This window comes from Monodon monoceros, unplaced genomic scaffold, assembly GCF_005190385.1.
Source record: "Monodon monoceros isolate NGI ecotype Baffin Bay Population unplaced genomic scaffold, NGI_Narwhal_1 Super_Scaffold_21, whole genome shotgun sequence".
Taxonomy (NCBI): domain Eukaryota; kingdom Metazoa; phylum Chordata; class Mammalia; order Artiodactyla; family Monodontidae; genus Monodon; species Monodon monoceros.
Window position 1 is genome coordinate 95,599,218 of NW_021703778.1, and position 23,956 is coordinate 95,623,173.

A 23,956-nucleotide genomic window follows, 5' to 3' on the forward strand; every position below is an offset into this window, starting at 1 on the left:
CTTTGTTACTTCTTAAAGCACATAGGAAAATGAGAAGAAAGATGAAAAGGAAAGGACTTCTAGAATCTTTCTATATTTTTCTGAGTTCACTAGCATAAATAGCCTAACTCACTTATCCATAGATGAGACTTTCTCTTGCAGAATTTGCATGCATCCTGAGGTATGACTGGAAATTATGAGTTGACAATGAGACTTTAAACTTTGACTAATGTCCTTTGATTTTGTTATTTGTCTTGTTATTGTTTTTGTCCTAAGCTTCAAAGATATAGTTGGAAGATACATCTCTAGAGCTTTCAGTCTTGGAATTCCAAGGAAATATTAAAAAATTGCTTTACCATTCTTGAGGAATAATAATAACATTGATGTAGGCACCATGAATAGAATCATTTATTGATAGAATATTGTAGACATGAGGAAATTTTATTTATTCTTCTAACATATCTTATCCTGAAGTGCTATCTTTATGATGACAATGTTATTAAAACATGAAATATTTGGGGGTTTGTTTTCCTGATATATGCATGTATGCATATGTGCAGGAGGGAGTGGGCAGGTGATATATGAGAAGAGGGCCTGCTGATTAAGGAACCATACCTGATGTCAAATGACCAGTATACCTGATCCTCCCTATCTGCTCCTCATACCCCAACTTAACCAGTTGCCATGGCATTCGTAGACATAGTTCAAGATAATCAAAGATTTCCCATTGGTCTGTCACTATGATGTGTTTAAAATTCAGGTCTCTCTAGGTCACATTTAATAGCCTAAATAAAGACAAAAAAAAAAAGATGAAGTTTTACTGCTGTTTAAAATAAATCAAAGTAAATGAAAAAAAATTGTCAAAATAACAATATTGTCCTTATATAAACCTACAGTACATGGGAATCTGAGTCAGGGCAGTGCAATAATCTTAACACAGCAGTGCAGGGCCCACCGGTTACACACATATGGCCCACCAGCCTATTTGCTTTTGCTGACCCTGTGAAGGCAACACACATGCCACAACTGGTTGGAAGATCAGAGTTGAAGGCAGAGACCTGAAATTTAGATTTTGTTAAAGAGAGCGTTTCCTGAAACATACTTACCTCTCAGGCTTACATCAGGTCTTTACATTTTATAAGGCATAATTTGAAATTTTCTGGCACACCCAGACATGGGGCCAGAAGACAATGAAGTTATTCATTACTTTTGGCATGAATTCGTCTGTTCCTAGAAAAATCTTAAATTGTCATTGATTTTATAACATTTTCAGCTTGAAAACACATACATCTATGTAAGTCAATGAGTTCTTTTTGTACTCCTGTATTCTATTCCAAACAAAGCCACAAAAGTAAACTTTTGGCAAAAATGGTTCAGGTTCAGCAAAATACCAAATAGGATTTGCCAAACGTTATTTTCCCTTACATTTTAAGGCCCTCCCTGCTCATTCTGGGGAAAACACAACCCACGTATCTCTGATTCATTTATATTTAATAAAGTGAAATATTTTGTCAGTGGTCTGCTGTCCAAAAGGGCTTTGGAGGTTCTTGAACAGTCTTCTCCTTGTCTTTCATGTCTCCACTGATCTGATTCCAAAAGACATTTTCTAACTAGTGATGCTTAAATAGTAAAAGATTCCTTTTAGTTTGAAACCTGGTAAAATGTGCACTTTTTTTCTCACTTTTTATCAAAGTTCTCATGACCTGATCTTTTAAATATAGTTTTCAAATATTTAACACAACCTTACTGAGTTATATGGTTTTGTGTTTTCTTTTCTTTCTCTTTGTGGTATGCGGGCCTCTCACTGCTGTGGCCTTTCCCGCTTCGGAGCACAGGCTCCGGACGCGCAGGCTCAGCGGCCATGGCTCACGGGCCTAGCCGCTCCGCGGCACGTGGGATCCTCCCGGACCGGGGCACGAACCCGTGTCCCCTGCATTGGCAGGCGGACTCTCAACCACTGTGCCACCAGGGAAGCCCCAGTTACATGTTTTCTTTTCTTTTTTATATGTTAAAACAGAAAAAAAAAAAAAGAACTCTGAATACGGTAAAGTACTTCGCAGCTTGCCAGTTTGTGTCAGAATGAAGATTAAATAATCACCACCTTGTTCTTTTTGCTATTTGACTCTACTTTAGATAATTTAATGTAGATTAATACAGTCTCTTTTTTTGTAAGCAGCACCCAAACCATGATGTGTCCTTTCCCATATTTAATATTAATATATACTATTTAATATGGAAGAGTTGGCTTTTCCTGACCATTCTTACCACCACAGTCATACACACCCAATCCCTATTATCCATATTTGATTTTCATTTGAAAATAATGCAACACATCTGCTGCAATCATGGAAAAAACAAAAAAAAAATGTAAATTCTGGGAAAGTCAGACATGTTGATGACAGTCTGCAGCCTGATACATTTGAAAAGACTATGCAAGATGCAAAGGAAATTTCATGAAATAATAAACCACAAAAGAGTGCTATACGTGAAGAACAGCCATGGAGCAATAGAGTTGGAGTGCTACAGCATGATGACAGAGAGTATTTTCCAGAGAAGTAGATTCCCTAACCTCAATCTTGAAGTCAAATGGACTAATAAAACGCAGTCAAAATATTTTTCTCTCTAAGCTGAATATCTCATATTATTATTAAATTATTTTATTTCATCACGTTATCTATAAACATTCAATCAGCTGGATTCCAAGCTCTCCTATAGGAGTGGGTTCCAGTTTTGAAAATCATCAATAAACCATAGGACCTTTGGAAGAGGATATAGACAGACACATTGAGGATCACTTCATAACGGAACCAACTGGAGAACATAGCACATTATTGGGTAATTGCATAGGTGTTGCTGTGTTTAAAACCTTCCTCTACCATTTACTATCCGTTCTCTTTGGATAAGTTACCTAACCTATCTGTGCCTCAGTTTACTCAAATAAAAGAGATTATAAGTAGCACTTACTTGATATAGCTGTTGTAGAATTTAGTAAAGTACTTCCTGTAGAGCAAACATATCTCTCATAAATAGCTCATCCATGTCCCTCTCTACATCTTTCCAGAGCCCATTGCCTGCTGCTTTGTCAATACTTGCTCAACTGAATCTTCAAAACCAGGCTCACATGTACTTCCTCCATGAAGAGCTCTGCAATCTAGTTTAACTCCAATCTCTTCTACTCAATCTTACCTCAGGAATCCAGTAGTGATTAAACTATTGTTTTGGGAGTTTATTGTTTTGAAATGATATCAGCACTTTATCTGCTGATTTCTATCTCTCCAATTAGAAAGCCAGCTCTTGAGAGTAGAAATATTTTATATATATATATTTGTGTGTGTGTGTGTGTGTGTGGTACGCGGACCTCTCACTGTTGTGGCCTCTCCCGTTGCGGAGCACAGGCTCCAGATGCGCAGGCCCAGTGGCCATGGCTCACGGACCCAGCCGCTCTGCGGCATGTGGGATCTTCCCAGACTGGGGCATGAACCCGTGTCCCCTGCATCGGCAGGTGGACTCTCAACCACTGCACCACCAGGGAAGCCCAGAAATATTTTATATTTTTATTTTGTTTTTTGCTCCATCTTATCTTCTTCTCTATACCACATATACATACAGCAATATTCAAAATAATCTCTTTAGTTCATTCATTTCTTTAATGAAGAAGGAAATGTTACTTAAAAAAGGATTTTTTTACTTAATTTTTTAAAACTGGTAAATACATGCAACTTAAAATATAACCATTTTAAGTGTACAGTTCAGTAGCATTAAGTATATTCACCCTGTTGTGCAACCAATATCCAGATCCTTTTTGTCTTGTAAAACTGAAATTCTATACCCAGCAAAACAACTCCCCATTTCTCTCTCCTCCCAGTTCTTGGCAATCACCATTCTATTTTCTGTTTCTTTGAGTTGGACTACTCTAGGTACCTCATATAAGTGGGATCGTACAGTATTTGTATTTTTGTGACTGGGTTATTTCACTTAGTATAACATCCTCAAGGTTCATCCATGTTGTACCATATGTCAGAAAATCTTTCCTTTTTAAGGCTCAATAATATTCCATTTTGGGTATATACTAAATTTTGTTTACCCACTTTTTCTGTTGATACACTTTTGCTTACTTCCACATTTTGGCTATTGTGAATAATACTGCTAAGAACATGGGTATGCCCTTATATCTTTAAGATCCAGCTTTCAGTTCTTTTGAATATATACCTGGAAGTAGATTGCTGTAAAAGAATTTTGATATCTAATAAATGAAGATATTTTTACTGCAGTTAAAAAATGATTGATACCTTATTTATTAATTCCATAAATAGTTATTGAATATCAGATACTGCACTAGGTCCAGGAGGAAGGGGGGCATGCAAAGATCAACAAGTCATGGTCTGTACCTTAGGAAGCTCATTCACATGATTTCAACTTCCTGTTGTATTAACAATAATAAAATGTATGTGAGTCCTAAGAAGGGAGGAAAGGCTTCATCCAGGAGGTAATCTTTGGGCTGATTCTCAGGTCAAAAGTAGAAATTTACTAGGTAGAGGATAAAGGAAAGGCATTCTAGGGAAAAGAAACAACAGGTACAAAAACACTAGCTGTGGGGAGGGGCCGGGAAGATGGCGGAAGAGTAAGACGCGGAGATCACCTTCCTCCCCACAGATACATCAGAAATACATCTACACGTGGAACTGCTCCTACAGAACACCTACTGAACGCTGGGATAAGACCTCAGACCTCACAAAAGGCAAGAAACTCCCCCATGTACCTGGATAGGGCAAAAGAAAAAAGGATAAACAGAGACAAAAGAATAGGGACGGAACGTGCACCAGTGGGAGGGAGCTGTGAAGGAGGAAAGGTTTCCACACACTAGGAAATCCCTTCACAGGTGGAGACTGCGGGTGGCGGAGGGGGGAAGGTTCGGAGCCACAGAGAGCGCAGCAACAGGGGTGCGGAGGGCAAAGTGGAGAGATTCCCGCACAGAGGATCAGGGCCGACCGGCACTCACCGGGCCGACAGGCTTGTCTGCTCACCCGCCGGGGCAGGCGGGGCTGGGAGTTGAGGCTCGGGCTTCAGTCGGAGCGCCGGGAGAGGACTGGGGTTGGCGGGGTGAACACAGCCTGCAGGGGGTTAGTGCGCCAAGGCTAGACGGGAGGGAGTCCGGGAAAAGTCTGCAGCTGCAGAAGAGGCAAGAGACTTTTACTTCCCTCTTTGTTTCCTGGTGCGCGAGGAGAGGGGATTAAGAGCGCTGCTTAAAGGAGCTCCAGAGACGGGCGCGAGCCGCGGCTAAAAGCGCGGACCCCAGAGACGGGCATGAGACGCAAAGTCTGCTGCTGCCACCACCAAGAAGCCTGTGTGTGAGCACAGGTCACTCTCCACACCTCCCTTCCGGGGAGCCCGTGCAGCCCACCAGTGCCAGGGTCCCGGGATCCAGGGACAACTTCCCCGGGAGAACGCACACCGGCCTCTGCCGCTGCAGGCTCGCCTCACATTACGTACCATTTCCTGCTCCCCACCTGAGTGAGCCAGAGCCCCCGAATCAGCGGCTCCTTTAACCCCATCCTGTCTGAGCGAAGAACAGACGCCCTCAGGTGACTTACACGCAGAGGCAGGGCCAGATCGAAAGCTGAACCCCGGGAGCTGTGCGAACAAAGAAGAAAAAGGACAATCTCTCCCAGCAGCCTCAGGAGCAGCGGATTAAAGCTCCACAATCAACTTGATGTACGCTGCATCTGCAGAATACCTGAATAGACAACACATCATCCCAAATTGAGGAAGTAGACTTTGGTAGCAAAGATATATTATTTTTTCCCCTTTTTCTTTTTGTGAGTGTGTATGTGTATGCTTCTGTGTGAGATTTTGTCTGTATAGCTTTGCTTTCACCATTTGTCCTAGGGTTCTGTACACCTGTTTCTTTTTTTTTTTTTACTTAAAAAATTTTTTTTTCTTAATAATTATTTTTTATTTTAGTAACTTTATCTTACTTTATTTTACTTTATCCTCTTTCTTTCTTTCTTTCTTTCTTTCTTTCTTTCTTTCTTTCTTTCTTTCTTTCCTTCCTTCCTTCCTCCCTCCCTCCCTTCCTCCCTCCTTTCTTTCTTCCTTCTTTTCTTTCTTTCCTTCTTTCTTTCTTTCCTTCTTTCTTTCCTTCTTTCCTACTTTCTTTCTTTCTTTCCTTCTTTCCTTCTCTCTTTCTTTCTCTTTCTTTCTTTCTTCTTTCTTTCTTTCCTACTTTCTTTCTTTCTTTCCTTCTTTCCTTCTCTCTCTTTCTTTCTTTATTTCTTTCTTTCTACTTTTCTCCCTTTTATTCTGACCCGTGTGGATGAAAGACTCTTGGTGCTCCAGCCAGGAGTCAGTGCTGTGCCTCTGAGGTGGGAGACCCAACTTCAGGACACTGGTCCACAAGAGAACTCCCAGCTCCACGTAATATGAAATGGCAAAAATCTCCCAGAGATCTCGATCTCAACACCAAGACCGAGCTTCACTCAATGACCAGCAAGCTACAGTGCTGGACATCCTATGCCAAATAACTAGCAAGACAGGAACACAACCCCACCCATTAGCAGTAGACTGCCTAAAATCATAATAAGGCCACAGACACCCCTAAACACACCACCAGACGTGGACCTGCCCACCAGAAAGACAAGATCCAGCCTCATCCACCAGAACACAGGCACTCGTCGCCTCCACCAGGAAGCCTACACAACCCACTGAACCAACGCTAGCTACTGGGGACAGACATCAAAAACAATGGGAACTATGAACCTGCAGCCTGCAAAAAGGAGACCCCAAACACAGTAAGATAAGCAAAATGAGAAGACAGAAAAACACACAGTAGATGAAGGAGCAAGGTAAAAACCCACCAGACGTAACAAATGAAGAGGAAATAGGCAGTCTACCTGAAAAAGAATTCAGAATAATGATAGTAAAGATGATCCAAAATCCTGGAAATAGAATAGGGAAAATACAAGAAACGTTTAACAATGACCTAGAAGAACTAAAGAGCAAACAAACAGTGATGAACAACAAAATAAATGAAATTAAAAATTCTCTCGAAGGGATCAATAGCAAAATAACTGAGGCAGAAGAATGGATAAGTGACCTGGAAGATAAAATAGTGGAAATAACTACTGCAGAACAGAAAAAAGAAAAAAAGAATGAAAAGAACTGAGGACAGACTCAGAGACCTCTGGGACAACATTAAATGCACCAACATTCGAATTATAGGGGTTCCAGAAGAAGAAGAGAAAAAGAAAGGGACTGAGAAAATATTTGAAGAGATTATAGTTGAAAACTTCCCTAATATGGGAAAGGAAATAGTTAATCAAGTCCAGGAAGCACAGAGAGTCCCATACAGGATAAATCCAAGGACAAACACGCCAAGACACATATTAATCAAACTGTCAAAAATTAAATACAAAGAAAACATATTAAAAGCAGCAAGGGAAAAGCAACAAATAACACACAAGGGAATCCCCATAAGTTTAACAGCTGATCTTTCAGCAGAAACTACAAGCCAGAAGAGAGTGGCAGGACATATTTAAAGTGCTGAAGGAAAAACACCTAAAACCAGGATTGCTCTACCCAGCAAGGATTTCATTCAGACCTGATGGAGAAATTAAAAGCTTACAGACAAGCAAAAGCAGAGAGAGTTCAGTACCACCAAACCAGCTATACAACAAATGCTAAAGGAACTTCTCCAGGCAAGAAACACAAGAGAAGGAAAAGACCTACAACAATGAACCCAAAACAATGAAGAAAAAGGGAACAGGAACATACATATCGATAATTACCTTACATGTAAATGGATGAAATGCTCCCGCCAAAAGACACAGACTGGCTGAATGGATACAAAAACAAGACCCGTATATATGCTGCCTACAAGAGACCCACTTCAGACCTAGGGACACATACAGACTGAAAGTGAGGGAATGAAACAAGATATTCCATGCAAATAGAAATCAAAAGAAAGCTGGAGTAGCAATTCTCATATCAGACAAAATAGACTTTAAAGTAAAGACTATTAGAAGAGACAAAGAAGGACACTACATAATGATCAAGGGATCGATCCAAGAAGAAGATATAACAATTGTAAATATTTATGCACCCAACATAGGAGCACCTCAATACCTAAGGCAAATACTAACAGTCATAAAAGAGGAAATCGACAGTAACATATTCATAGTAGGGGACTTTAACACCCCACTTTCACCAATGGACAAATCATCCAAAATGAAAATAAATAAATAAACACAAGCTTTCAATGATACATTAAACAAGATGGATTTAATTGATATTTATAGGACATTCCATACAACAACAGAATACACATTTTTTCTCAAGTGCTCATGGAACATTCTCCAGGATAGATCATATCTTGGGTCACAAATCAAGCCTTGGTAAATTTAAGAAAATTGAAATTGTATCAAGTATCTTTTCCGACCACAATGCTATGAGACTAGATATCAATTACAGGAAAATATCTGTCAAAAATACAAACACATGGAGGCTAAACAATACACTACTTAATAAAGAAATGATCACTGAAGAAATCAAAGGGGAAATCAAAAAATACCTAGAAGCAAATGACACTGGAGACACAATGACCCAAAACTTATGGGATGCAGCAAAAGCAGTTCTAAGAGGGAAGTTTATAGCAATACAATCCTACCTTAAGAAACAAGAAACATCTCAAATAAACAACCTAACCTTGCACCTAAAGCAATTAGAGAAAGAAGAACAAACAAAACCCCAAAGTTAGCAGAAGGAAAGAAATCATAAAGATTCGAACACAAATAAATGAAAAAGAAATGAAGGAAACGATAGCAAAGATCAATAAAACTAAAAGCTGGTTCTTTGAGAAGATAAACAATATTGATAAACCATTAGCCAGACACATCAAGAAAAAAAGGGCGAAGACTCAAATCAAAGAATTAGAAATGATAAAGGAGAAGTAACAACTGACACTGCTGAAATACAAAAGATCATGAGAGAATTCTACAAGCCAACTGTATACCAATAAAATGGACAAACTGGAAGAAATGGCCAAGTTCTTAGAAATGCACAACCTGCCAAGACTGAACCAGGAAGAAATAGAAAATATGAACAGACCAATTACAAGCACTGAAATTGAGACCGTGATTAAAAATCTTCCAACAAACAAACGCCCAGGACCAGATGGCTTCACAGGCGAATTCTATCAAACATTTAGAGAAGAACTAACACCTATCCTTCTCAAACTCTTCCAAAATATAGAAGATGGAGGAACACTCCCAAACTCATTCTACAAGGCCACCATCACCCTGATACCAAAACTAGTCGAAGATGTCACAAAGAAAGAAAACTACAGGACAATATCACTGATGAACATAGATGCAAAAATCCTCAACAAAATACTAGCAAACAGAATCCAACAGCACATTAAAAGGATCATACACCATAATCAAGTGGGGTTTATTCCAGGAATGCAAGGATTCTTCCATATATGCAAATCAATCAACGTGATACACCATATTAACAAACTGAAGGAGAAAAACCATATCATCATCTCAATAGATGCAGAGAAAGCTTTCGACAAAATTCAACACCCATTTATGATAAAAACCCTGCGGAGAGTAGGCATAGAGGGAACTTTCCTCAACATAATAAAGGCCATATATGACAAACCCACAGCCAGCATTGTCCTCAATGGTGAAAAACTGAAAGCATTTCCACTAAGATCAGGAACAAGACAAGGTTTCCCACTCTCACCACTCTTATTCAAAATAGTTTTGGAAGTTTAAGCCACAGCAATCAGAGAAGAAAAAGGAATAAAAGGAATCCAAATCGGAAAAGAAGAATAAAGCTGTCACTGTTTGCAGATGACATGATACTATACATAGAGAATCCCAAAGATGCTACCAGAAAACTACTAGAGCTAATCAATGAATTTGGATACAAAATTATTGCAGACAAATCTCTGGCATTTCTATACACTAATGATGAAAAATCTGAAAGTGAAATTAAGAAAACATTCCCATTTACCATTGCAACAAAAAGAATAAAATATCTAGGAATAAACCTACCTAAGGAGACAAAAGACCTGTATGCAAAAAATTATAAGACACTGATGAAAGAAAGATGATACAAATAGGTGGAGAGATATACCATGTTCTTGGATTGGAAGAATCAACATTGTGAAAATGACTCTACTACGCAAAGCAATCTCCAGTTTCAATGCAATCCCTATCAAACTACCACTGGCACTTTTCACAGAACTAGAACAAAAAATTTCACAATTTGTATGTAAACACAAAAGACCCCGAATAGCCAAAGCAATCTTGAGAACGAAAAATGGAGCTGGAGGAATAAGGCTCCCTGACTTCAGACTATATTACAAAGCTACAGTAATCAAGACAGTATGGTACTGGCACCGAAACAGAAATATACCTCAGTGGAACAGGATAGAAAGCCCAGAGATAAACCCACGCACATATGGTCACCTTATGTTTGATACAGGAGGCAAGAATATACAGTGGAGAATAGACAGCCTCTTCAATAAGTGGTGTGGGAAAACTGGACAGGTACATGTAAAAGTATGAGATTAGAACACTCCCTAATACCATACACAAAAATAAGCTCAAAATGGATTAAAGACCTAAATGTAAGGCCAAAACCCATCAAAATCTTAGAGGAAAACAGGCAGAACACTCTATGACATAAATCACAGCAAGACCCTTTTTGATCCACCTCCTAGAGAAATGGAAATAAAAACAAAAATAAACAAATTGGACCTAATGAAACTTCAAAGCTTTTGCACAGCAAAGGAAACCATAAACAAGACCAAAAGACAATCCTCAGAATGGGAGAAAATATTTGCAAATGAAGCAACTGACAAAGGATTAATCTCCAAAATTTACAAGCAGCTCATGCAGCTCAATAACAAAAAAGGAAACCCAATCCAAAAATGGGCAGAAGACCTAAATAGACATTTCTCCAAAGAAGATATACAGATTGTCAACAAACACATGAAAGGATGCTCAACATCATTAATTATTAGAGAAATGCAAATCAAAACTACAATGCGATATCATCTCACACTGGTCAGAATGGCCATCTTTAAAAATTCTAGAAACAATAAATGTTGGAGAGGGTGTGGAGAAAAGGTAACCCTCTTGCACTGTTAGTGGGAATGTAAATTGATACAGCCACTATGGAGAACAGTATGGAGGTTCCTTAAAAAACTACAAATAGAACTACCATATGACCCAGTAATCCCACTACTGGGCATATACCCTGAGAAATCCATAATTCAAAAAGAATCATGTACTAAAATCTTCATTGCAGCTCTATTTACAATAGCCAGGAGATGGAAGCAACCTAAGTGTCCATCAACAGATGAATGGATAAAGATGATATGGCACATATATACAATGGAATATTACTCAGCCTTAAAAATAAATGAAATTGAGTTATTTGTAGTGAGGTGGATGGACCTAGAGTCTGTCATACAGAGTGAAGTTAGCCAGAAAGGGAAAAACAAATACTGTATGCTAACACATATGTATGGAATATAAGGAAAACAAACAAACAAACAAAAAAGGTCATGAAGAACCTAGGGGTAAGATGGGAATAAAGATCCCAGACCTACTAGAGAATGGACTAGAGGATATGGGGAGGGGGAAGGGTAAGCTGTGACAAAGGGAGAGAGTAGCATGGACATATATACACTACAAAACATAAAATAGATAGCTAGTGGGAAGCAGCCACATAACACAGGGAGATTAGCTCAGTGGTTTTTGACCACCTAGAGGGGTGGGATAGGGAGGGTGGGAGGGAGGGAGACGCAAGAGGGAAGAGATATGGGAACATATGTATATGTATAACTGATTCACTTTGTTATAAAGCAGAAACTAACACACCATTGTAAAGCAATTATACTCCAGTAAAGATGGTTAAAAAAAACCCAAAAAACAAAACAAAAGAAACAAAAATAAAACACTAGCTGTGAAACAGCACACCACGTTGAGGAAATCTTGAGGTTGGTATGGATGGAACATAGGCCATGTGGTGGGGACAGGGGACTAAAAAACGAGGCTGAGGCCAAATGTAACTGTAATTGTGAAGGACACTGGATGACAAAGTAAGAGTTCAAAATTTAAGTTCATGGCAAAGGAGCTCCAAGAGGAGTCAGTTAGGAGAGAATGCTGATTTGAATTGCTTCTGGGAAGATCAAGAGCAGTATGAAGATGATGCCAGAGATAGTGGATAAGAGACCATTGAAACAGTGCAGGCAAAAAAATAATAAGGTCCATCTTTCTGTTTGGTTATTTTTGGTGAAAGTGACTACTGAAAAGGGTTTGGAGGCAGAAAACCAGAGACTGAGGCCTTGCTTTTCACTTATTAGCTGTCACTTAACCTTCTCTGAGTTTTCAGATCCTATCTATAAAATATGAACAATAATACCTGGAGAATTATGAGGATCGAGCAAAGGCATGCATATGAATGCACTTTGTAAAGTGCCAACATTCTGTGCAAATGTAAAGTAATATCAATATTATCATTATATACTCATCAACCTGATAATTTATTCAGAACAATGCATTATTTTAAGTGTATTTTCCAACTAACAAGGTATCCTATTTTCAGTAATAAAACAGGTTGAATAAATCAAATCTCATTAAATAGAAGTCAATTTTTTCCAGTCTCTTGCATTTAATATAAATGATGTAAAATAGTGTGGTAGAAAATAAAATGGGTCTAATTATTTCTGATCTACTTGAATTCTTTTTTGCCCATGTTTTCTCCAAGTTACATGATCCTTTTACTATCAGTGAAGACTGCAAGTTTTAGATGTGTATATAACCCCCAAAAGTTCTTGTTTAACCTCGCAGTTCTCTTAGCCACACACACACAAAGATAGAAATAGGGAACATTTGTCAAGATGATTTGATACTGTGCAGATGGGCATTATATAAATGCAGATACTGTTGGGATATTTAAAGTACTGTCAATGAAAAGGAGGACATTTTAGTTTCGAACTGACATAGACTCTAGACACAATGATGATAAGAGGAGTTAGCAAGACTGTCCATTTATTCCATGCATTAGCAGCTCTGAGTTGTACATTTCCCAGCTACACCATGAGAGGAAGTCATGGCAGGCCTTGAAGGTTCTTTCCCCCCCTGAGAAGAGATAGAAAGAAAATAGCAATTATTTTTTGAATCTATAATAAATTTGCTAAGAATTTGACTTGGAAAAGTAAAAATGGGATTGTGACTACCCTTCCTCTCATTCGTGAGGAGTCAGGAGGATAACTGTTAGAATGATTTGGACAGAAATTTTTAACTAAGCAAAAGGGTTACATGTCAATCAGAAAGTAAGTAATAGGTTGTCTGCATTGATTGGGTCATGTGTCAATATTTTTGGCACCTGTAGTTTGAGCAAGACAGTAATCCTTGATATACAGAGTAAATTGCTTAGCATTTCAAATATGACTTCAATTTAGGAGAGTAAGTGGTAATGAAGTTCAAAAGGTGGAATGTTGTACCTCATATTCAGTGATGGCTGTAAGTGTTTACTTAAGGGTCTACCATTAGAATCCTGCATAGATTTCTTTTACCGACTCTGTCTCTGGTTTAGTAGAACTGCTATCTACTATGCTATCAACTCCAAATCAAAAACTTTCCTGCTGCCTCAGTTTCCTTTGCCATAACTGTATAATTTTTTTCTTTCAAACACTGTAAGCTGATTATCAATTTTTTTTTTTTTTTGCGGTACGCAGGCCTCCCACCGCTGCGGCCTCTCCCACCACGGAGCCCAGGCTCTGGACGCGCAGGCCCAGCGGCCATGGCCTACGGGCCCAGCCGCTCCGCGGCACGTGGGACTCCCGGACCGGGGCACGAACCCGCGCCCCCCGCATCGGCAGGCGGACCCCCAACCACTGCGCCACCAGGGAAGCCCCTGATTATCAATTTTTAACCCCCAAATAATAGTTGGTATTTTATTTATAATGTACACCCTATTTTTTCCAGAATGGATCTGAGTCAGAATTACAGGAACATTTTAGTGCATATCTTCATAAATATTTGCACATTTCTGACTGCTTTCTCTCTCAGTGTTTACCTATCTATAAGGATATATTTCCTTCCTGTCTCCTGTCAGCCAGCCCCTTTGGCCACGTCAAGTTGGTTCCTACAGTTAGAAGAAGTTAACAACAGCAGTGTAAATACCCTTCTCTACCAAAGGACATTATTTGGCTGAGTAAATCCCAGTAGAATGATTCAGATAGTTTTTCCGAAGTTAAAAATGGACAATTAAGTGAGATTTTACAAGCTGGTAGAGGTAGATAAGTCAAACTTAAGCAAAACCTAGAGCTCAGGCATAGCCATCCAGGAAAGGAGTGATAAATAAGAGACCACATGTAATAGCTGCTGGTCCAAGTCAGCAGGGCATCTTCAACAACAACGTGATCTTAAGACACACCAAATGAATGAATGAATGATAAGTGACCTTGGGCATCTAGAAGTTAATTAGTAGAGAAAACAAACAAACAAACAAAATACACTTTCTTTAAGCCATTCCATACTTCTGACAGTTTCAACTTCCTTGGTTAGTTTCTTTATTGTTTTCCATAGCATATAAAAGCACCTGGCTGATATGCAGAAAAAGAGAGAAAGAACATTTGTGGATGTATTTTTCTTTGTGTTAAGAGGCTATATATTTGTCATAGCAATATTCCCTATAAGCTATTTTTTAAACACAGATGAGAAGAAGAGTTTAGATTGTGGTGCCAAAATTAGAATAAGATGTGTGGTCACCTGCAAGGAGGAGGCTGCCTCCCAGGTAGGCATGGGAGTATATGCTTTTGTCTTTTTTTCCACCCAGCCTCCAACCCCACTTGAGCCTCCCTTTGGGAAGCAGCCCCTTCGCTTGTGTGCATTTGTGTTAGGAGTTGGTGTCCACTGCCATCCCCTGTAGGAGCTATGGTGTCCAGACCATCCCCTTCCCTGCCTCAGCATAATCAAGGAGACACACCTGACTCACGCTCAGCAGATTAGACACCCTTTTCTGGGAGGTGAATGTAACGGGGTGCAATGAGAAACACCAGCCTCTTCCTGCTTCAGAATCTGTGCTTCAGTTCTTGGTTCCCAGTCCTCCAGAATTCCTCTCTTCTTGCCTGTTTCTCCACCTGATCCTCCAGGTCCCCACTGATTTGGTAGTCCCAGAGATTCCCAGGTAATCAGGAAATTCCCTTCCGGCTCAATATAGACAGCCATTTCTGATGCTTGCAGCTATGAACCCTGATTAATACAGGTAGAGTTAACAGACACGAATCTTGCTTAGAGTGATATTTGGGTACTCAAGTTCCTTGTTGTAAGTACAGCATGAACTCAACTTGATGAAATTCTCTCTGGCACTAGACAAGTGACCTACTTAGTCCACTGAGATCCATTAGATCTGACAATCAGCAAACAAGCACTAAGGGTCACAGATGTAACACCAGAACACAGAACTGCAGGAAATGCTAAAATGAAAGGCAGATTCCACTGTTAAACCAGGGGATGGAATGACCCACTGTGATTCTTTCACTAGGATAGGATAGAATCATAGAAGACTTTCAAACTTTAGGCTGCATAAGAATCACTTTGGAAGCTTGCTTAAAAAATGCAATGTTCCACTACTTTATATAAAATAGATAACTAATAAGGACCTACTATATAGCACAGGGAGCTCTACTCAATACCCTGTAATGACCTATATAGGAAAATAATCTAAAAAAGAGTGGATATATGTATATGTATAACTGATTCACTTTGCTGTACACCCAAAACTAACACAACATTGTAAATCAACTATATCCAATAAAAAATTATTTTTAAAATCCCATGTCCCAATCATCCTCTCAGAAATACTAACCTAAGTGATATGATATGAGTCCTACTTCATTTAAAGAATATTCCTTTCTCCCTTCCCAAGTTTCCTACAATTTCTATTAGGAAATTGGGAAAATTGGGAGGAAGAGAGAAATAAATATTGTCTATAAAAGGACTCTATTACTTAAGAAATGTAACAAATCAACATACAGTAGTGTTGTATCCAAAGTGTACTTAGCCTGCTAGGATTCAATTATGTAGGCTTAGAAAAAGGAAACAAAACAAATAGAGAGAAAAACTATAAACAGTGTAAGCGATTCTTTAGAATAGGGCATGTGTCGTCAGCCAGGCTCGGCATCACTGCACCTCTCAAAGTGACCATTTCACCAACTGCAGGTGATTCTAGTGTCTATACATGTGGACATTTCTATCAATATGGTCCCCAAACATGCATCAATTACTTTATCAGGTATTCAACCAAGCAAGCAACAATCTGTCCCAAGCTGTCAGAAAAAAATACCACATTGGATTTATCAAGAGACTTTCTTAGGAATCTTCAGGGTAATTTTGCTAGCAGTGATTTTAAGCTACATAATAAGCTCAGAACTTGATCCCCTAGCAAGATGACTCTGCTCTTATTTAGCCCAGCACTGACAGAGGCAATATAGTGTAAATCAGAGGTTAAATGCCTTCATTCTAGAGCCAGATTGATTGAGTTCAAGTTCTTGCTCTGGCATTTATTAACTGTGTGACTTGGAGCAAGTTGCTTACCCTTCCATGCTCAGCTTCCTCATCTGTAAAATAGTCTCTCTTTCGTGGCTGTAAGTAAGGCCACAGTCGCAAGATTCCACATGTGTGCTGAAAAATTCAGCCAAGTCTTTCAGGTACTGAATTATCAGAGTAAGAATCATGACTTGGATTAAAACTGGAAGCCTTCCCTGACCACCAGCCTAGATTGGGTCCCCCAGTGGTATACTCTCAAGGCATCCTCTGATTCTCTATGGTAATACTTAAAACAATTTTATTTAAATAATATTTAGTGTCTATCACTCCTCTGTCCATGAAATCATTCAGTCCCAATGCCCCCAGAATGTAAACTCCATTTACATTCATCCACTTCTATATCCACTTCTATATCACCAATATTTAACATAGTGCTGTGAGCAATTCAGGCACACTCAATAAATATTTCCTGAATAAATGAATGTGTGAATGACAATCATATACATGTACAGATTTTAGATATTTTCTATTTTTAAAGTGTAGGCTATGAGTAAGGAATGGGACCAATATCTGTTTCTATATTGTCAGTTTTAAAGTCAGCCACTAACACTATGTTAGTTTCAGTGAGAATACTAAGTGTTCACTCAATTCATCTGAATTCAACAACACTTCTTTAGCACTACCATGTGCTACAGTGCTCAGGATACAAAGATGTTCTCAATGAGTTTATCCTCCCACACATTCCCTTTTCCCATCAAACACACAGGAGGGGGAACTTCATGTTATTCTTTCATTAAACAAGCCTTTTTCAAGTGATTGTTGTATGCTCTTTCTGTGCCTTCTTTCAATGGTATAGACAAGGGCATGTACTCTCTTTGTCATGTATTGTGTGACTTTGCCTGTGAATAATTATTCATTTGCTGCATGAGTATAAATGGGTCCCCTGGTTGAGCCACCTGGGTCTGAGGCAATGATATGTTCTTGTCTACAGAACAGACAACATTGCAGTTAAAGACCTCAAAATCTAACTTACTCAAATGTATTTCTTACTCTTCCAAGTTCTTTGCAAGTTCAATGGCTCTCCAGGGCAGCTCTCTTCCAAGTATCAGAGATCTGATCATTTCCATCTTGTGTCTCTGCTATCTCAACATTTAGCTTGCAAGGCTGCTATGTCAGGGGAGTAGAGACAATGAAGAACTCACATTGCTCTTCTATTCTTTACTCCAGAGAGACATTCTATCTAGAGTCCTTTGATCAGAAAGAGTCACATGTCCCTACCTAACTATAATGGATCCAGGAAGGAGAGGAGAACCAGATATGGTTAAATGCTGAAAATTTCCACCATATTGTTGTATCATATTCTTATCAGAAGCAATCTCAATCAGTGGAGTGAACGCTGAGATAATAGTAGACCACTAAAGCTGGACTAGATATTAGGGAGTATCTTCCATTCCCCTGTTTTATAATAAAGGAGACTGAGGCTGAAAGATCATCCATGGCTTCAGAACTACTTAGAGGAAATACCAGAAGTGGAAATGAGGTGTCCAGGATGTCTATCCAGTATATTCTTCTCACTGCATAATGATCCTCTCAAAACACAGTCCACGTGGCATTCTATGTGGCTCCCCCATCCGTAGAAGGCTGCAGAATGAGATAAAAAACAGAGCCTTTATGGTTCAACCGGAGCCAAGTGTCTCATGTCGGTTGATTAAACGGATTAGAGCTGTCTATCTAATTTCAGTAGAAATTCCATTTCCATAGACTTTCCATCTTCCATACACTATGTTAGTTTCAGTGAGAATTTCAGTAGGCAAGAACTAAATTTGTTGAGCCCTGAGGCTTGGATTTTAAATTTTTATTAAGCATGTATGTTTCCCTCCCACATCACACAGATAGTTAAATTCTGGTTTGGAAAATTTGCTGGCATTTATTGGGCATGTATGAACTGGATTGTATCTTGCAGCACAGTGAGCTTGTTTTATAGGTTATTCTTCTCTACTTATAATTTTTACTGGTGTTGAAAATAGGTTTAAAATTGGGCAGTTTAATTCCCATAATAGCTGAAAACTCATTTGGTACAGGGGAAGTTTTTAAAGAGAGTATATTTAAAGTTACCTGATCTAGAGTTCAGTTTATAAGTGGCCAAAGTGTACATAACGTCTGTCTCTCTTCTTTCCCCAGAGTCTCTTCTTCTCACATATTTGTACCAAACATGCTTCTCTACTCAGAGGCCCTTTTCACTCTGACATAAGCGGTGACAAAGAAGGTGATGGTGGCAAACATCTTGGCAGGAGATGGAAACTCATGGTCCCTCAGACAGACATCAACCAAACCCCAAAGTGCCCCCTGACACAAGTGTGCCCTCTGATGTGCTTACAAAGTCCTTTTAGGGACACAGTAGCCAGAAGCACATCTTCAGGCCATTTCAAGTTCTGGTCAACAGCCACTTCTGGACATTTCCTAGGAAACTTATCTCTGTCCTCTGGCACTCCTTCAGCACAGCCTCTCACACTGTACCTAGCAGGCCGAATAGTTCTGACACCACACCATTTTCTTTCTAAGTCACACTCACAGTAGCATGGGAGGAAGGAAGGAAGGAAAGAAGGAAGGAAGGAAGGAAGGGAGGAAAGAAGGAAATTATATTTAAAATAGGATTAGGTCTCATTTTCTTCATCCCTTTCAAGTTAAGTTCTTTAGCCCAGTGCCCTCCAGCTGTGCATGGAGATCAGTGACTTTTTCAGATTCAGTGCCAATGATCAGTCAGCAAATTGTCTGGCAAGCAGTGCCAAGACACCAGGCAATTGGCTGGTGCCCTCTGAGGAATGTACACTTTCCCTCCCCTTCTCTGTAACCCAGTTAGCTACATGAGTTGCCATGACTCTCTCCAGTCCGATCCAATGTCCAAAGAGGGCCTTATAGCATACAATTCAATATGTTCCTATTTAGCAGTAGGAAAGCTCATGATAGATTTTATCACAATGTTCTATGAATTATTGGGAGTAGAACAGGTAAGGTTTGTCAGGGCAACTAGATCATACTACTCAGGAGAATGTCCCTTTACATAGCCCCACAGGAGCACAGCATTTCTCTGTAAGACACCATATTTATCCTTGATACCCTTACCTATCACCAGACACTAAATTATGAGACATTGGTCAAGTCCCTGAACTTCCCTCAGTTTCACCCCTCTGAACTGCTGAGTGGAGATCTTAAGGTACTTGTTCTTCTTTCTCACATGGTACGTAAGGATAAAAATGAGACATAGTTATAAAATGCTTTGAACAATTATAAAATAACATATGATAATTACATGCTCATTTGTTGCTTGTGAGGGTATTAAACAATACAACCACTGAGAACTGACTTGGAGTATTACTGCATTCGTTGGAATTATATCTGGCTGGCTGTGACAGAAAGTCTAAAATAACAAAGGCTTATACAAGAAATAAGTTCACATTTCTCCAATAAAGTCTCAGGGAATAAAGTCTGTTGCTGGTAAGGCAGCTCCAGGAAGTTACCCAGGTTCCTACTGGTTCTGACTTCCTTACAGCAGGGCCCTTATTCTCTTAGTCCAAAATGGCCCCTAGACCTTTAGTCAACATATCTGTAATTCTGATACGAGAAACAAGGAAGGGAACAAAGCAAAGGAAATGTCAATGGATATATGGCAGCTATGTTTTAAGGTCATATACTGAAAACTGTCATACAACATTTCCACTTACATATCATTAGCCAATATTTAGTTAAATTGTCAGACTTAGCAGCAAGGAAGGGTAGGAAATGTTTCTTCCAGACAACCATGTATCTAACTGAAAATCAAGGAAGCATGAGTTTCAGGGTTGGCAACTAGCAGTTTTTGCTCCACCTAATAAAATTGAACCTGCACATACCTTATGATCCAGAAAGTCCATATCTGGGTGCATGCCTTAGAGAATCTTTATCACACGGCAAGACTGACAAATGGACAGAAATTTTCATTGTGGCACGATGTCAAGTAGTTAAACTGCCTATCATGAGGGGAATGGATAAATAAACTGTGGTCTATTCTCGCTATGGAACACCGTACACCAACATTCACGATTTAAAATAATTAATCTTATTTACTTAAATCAATCTAGATATATCTTGAACAACTTTTGGGGAGAATAGCAAGTTACAAAATATATATGAAGTATGATACTGTTTATACAAATTTTTAAAATACATGAAGCAATACTATGTATTGTTTGTGGACAAAAATACATTTATAGAAAATGTTTAAAACATGTCTGGAAATGGTATGAACGTCAGAGTAACTACCCCAAGAGAGAAGGGGCGGAAGGATGGGAGAGTGGGTTTTAACTGTATTCTATAACATCTTCTTTAAAAACAAGCAAAAACAAAGAAAGTTCTGAAGCAAAATGGCAAATTGTTAACCTCTATTAAATCTGGGCTATGAGTATTTTGATATCTGCTTTGTTATTGTCATCATGTTTGAAACATTTCATGATTATAAACAGAACATTTAGTTATAGAATATTAGGCACAGCACAGGGTGGTGTTATTGATGGCAGTTGCTGTTTCTTGGCGCACACAGAAATTTCTTATGGCAGAGATAGATTTGTGTATAAGTCTGTGATGGTTAAGAAACGTTCTTGGCTCATATAGAAATTTCTTATTGCATTACTTCGGCAGCCATGCAGTAGGTATCAGTTGAATAAATACAATGGACAGTGAAGGTCTGTCCAGTGGTATACATATACTGACTTCCAAAAATCATGGCTCTCAGCAAGTAGTTGTTGAATGAATAATAAATGTCAGCACATGTTATAACCTCTAAAAATCAAGGAGGGAAGCTTAGAGGTTTTTCCCTAATTGGTTAGGAAAATTAATGGCCCTAGAGGCCAATAATTTCAAGAAAGCATAGTTTTGTTATTGTTTTTTGTTTTAATAGACTTTTTAGAGCAGTTTTAGTTTTACAGAAAAATCATGTAGAAAGCACAGAGAGTTCCCATATACCCCTTTGTCCCTTCACACACACCTTGCATTAATGTGGTACATTTGTTATAATTGATGAGCCAATACTGATACGTTATTATTAATTGAAGTCCATAGTTTACATTAGGGTTTGCTCTTTGTGTTACACAATGTACAGGTTTTGACAAATGTATAAAGTCATGTATGCACCATTACTGTATCATACAGAATAGTTTTGCCACCCTAAGAATTCTCTGTGCTTCACCTATTCATCCTCCTACCCTTTGCCTGAAGTCCTGGCAACCACTGATCTTTTTGATGTCTCTCTGGTTTTACCTTTTCCAGAATGTCATGAAGTTGGAATCATGTAGTATGTATCCTTTTTTAGACTGGCTTCTTTCACTTAGCAATATGCATTAAAGATTCATCCATGTATTTTCCACTCTTCATAGTTCATCTCTTTCATTGCTATTGTAATGTACTGTATTGTAACATTTATACTTAAATATAAAATGTATGTTTATTTTATTTTAATGAATAATGGTCCATTGTATATATGTTTCATAGTTTATCCATTCACCTACTGAAGGACATCTTGGTAGTTTCCAATTTTTTGCAATAATGGATAAAGTTGCTATAAATTTTTTTTTTTGCGGTACACGGGCCTCTCACTGTTGTGACCTCTCCCGTTGCGGAGCACAGGCTCCGGACGCGCAGGCCCAGCAGCCATGGCTCACGGGCCCAGCTGCTCTGAGGCATGTGGGATCTTCCCGGACCGGGGCACGAACCCATGTCCCCTGCATCGGCAGGCGGACTCTCAACCACTGTGCCACCAGGGAAGCCCAAGTTGCTATAAATATTAATGTGCAAGTTTTCGTGTGGACATAAGTTTTCAACTCACTTGGGTAAATGCACAGGAGCACGGTTGCAGATTATATGGTAAGCTTATGTTTGTAATAAACTGCCAAGCTGTCTTCCAAAGTGGCTCTACCATTCTGCATTCCCACCAGCAATGAATGAGAGTTCATGTTGCTCCACATCCTTGTCAGCATTTGATATTGTCAGTGTTTTGTATTTAGCTACTTTAGTAGTGTATCTAGTAGTGTATCTCATTGTTTTAAGTTAAATTCCCTGAAGACGTATAATGTTGAGCATCTTTCATAGGCTTATTTTTTCCATCTCTATATCTTCTTTGGTGCTGTACTTTTACCCATTTTTTAAAAATGGATTGTTTGTTTTCTTATTGTTGAGTTCTAAGAGTTCTTCATATATTTCGGATATAAGTCCTTTATCAGATATGTATTTTGCAAATAATTTTCTCCCAGTTTGTGGCTTGTCTTTATTCTCTTAAGAAAGCACTAGTTGTCATAGAGACAGTTGCCTCAGTAACTTTACCTAGTGTATTCCTAATGTCCTCTGTGAGCCCAAGCGTGCCTGGCTCTTTGCTTCCAGTGCCTGATTTCTGTTCCTCTACACCCATTTTGCCTCATAGCACTGACATTAGGAGGGCAGGTGGGAAAGCAAAACATCAAGTATTATACCAGTTTCTCTGAATTCATCATATGAAAGACATTGATTTAAAATTGACTAGCAGTTATCCAAAGGCTCTGTACAATCTATTCCAGAGGATGGGGCAGAGACTTGTACCTATAAGAAGGTACAGTTTACTAATTTTTTCTCTCTTGTACTATATTAAAAGCTTCTAATCCCATTGCTAGAGATACTTCCCTTTTGCAATCCTGTGCCACCCCTTCCCACCCTTCAGAAAGGTGGGAATTCAGGGAGATAATGCATTTACAGTTAACTCTCACTAGGAGAACACAAGCTTGTGGAGAAACTTCATCAGTAACTATTGTTAAAGAAAACTCTTCTGCTAGCTCTACTGGAGATTATTGAGATACATAATAATCATTTATTGACATAAAAGACTATACCTACAGAAACAAATTGCTTTCTTTAAAAGTCTTGGCAATCAAACATCCTCTGATTAAACCCTAAATTAAAAACCTTTCCACTGATTACTAGCCTGCTTATAAATTTCAGTTTCCAAATGCCATGGGACTATGTTCTTGGTCTTGGGTATAGTATTTCTTCCAATAGACTCCTATATGCACAAAAAGGTTCATGCAAGTTTAGAGGTTCCATTACAGATCCCCAAAGAGGATTTATTTTCCTTGTTTTTTCCTGGTTTCAGGCACAGTAACTAGAGTTCTCAAAGGAAATTCCATTGTCATGCTAAAATTTGAAATGGCAAATTAAAAATTTTTTTATTATTTAATAACAGCATAAGTTATTTTCAAAGGGGAAACAAGGTAGGTGTTATTTTTAAAAAGGAATGAAGATACTGAAAAAAATAAATATTGCTTAGTTTCCAATTCTTGAGGGCATGGTTTCCAAAATGCCTCATTTGTATGTCATTTGAATGTCCAAAATTGACTCCTTTCATAGATGGA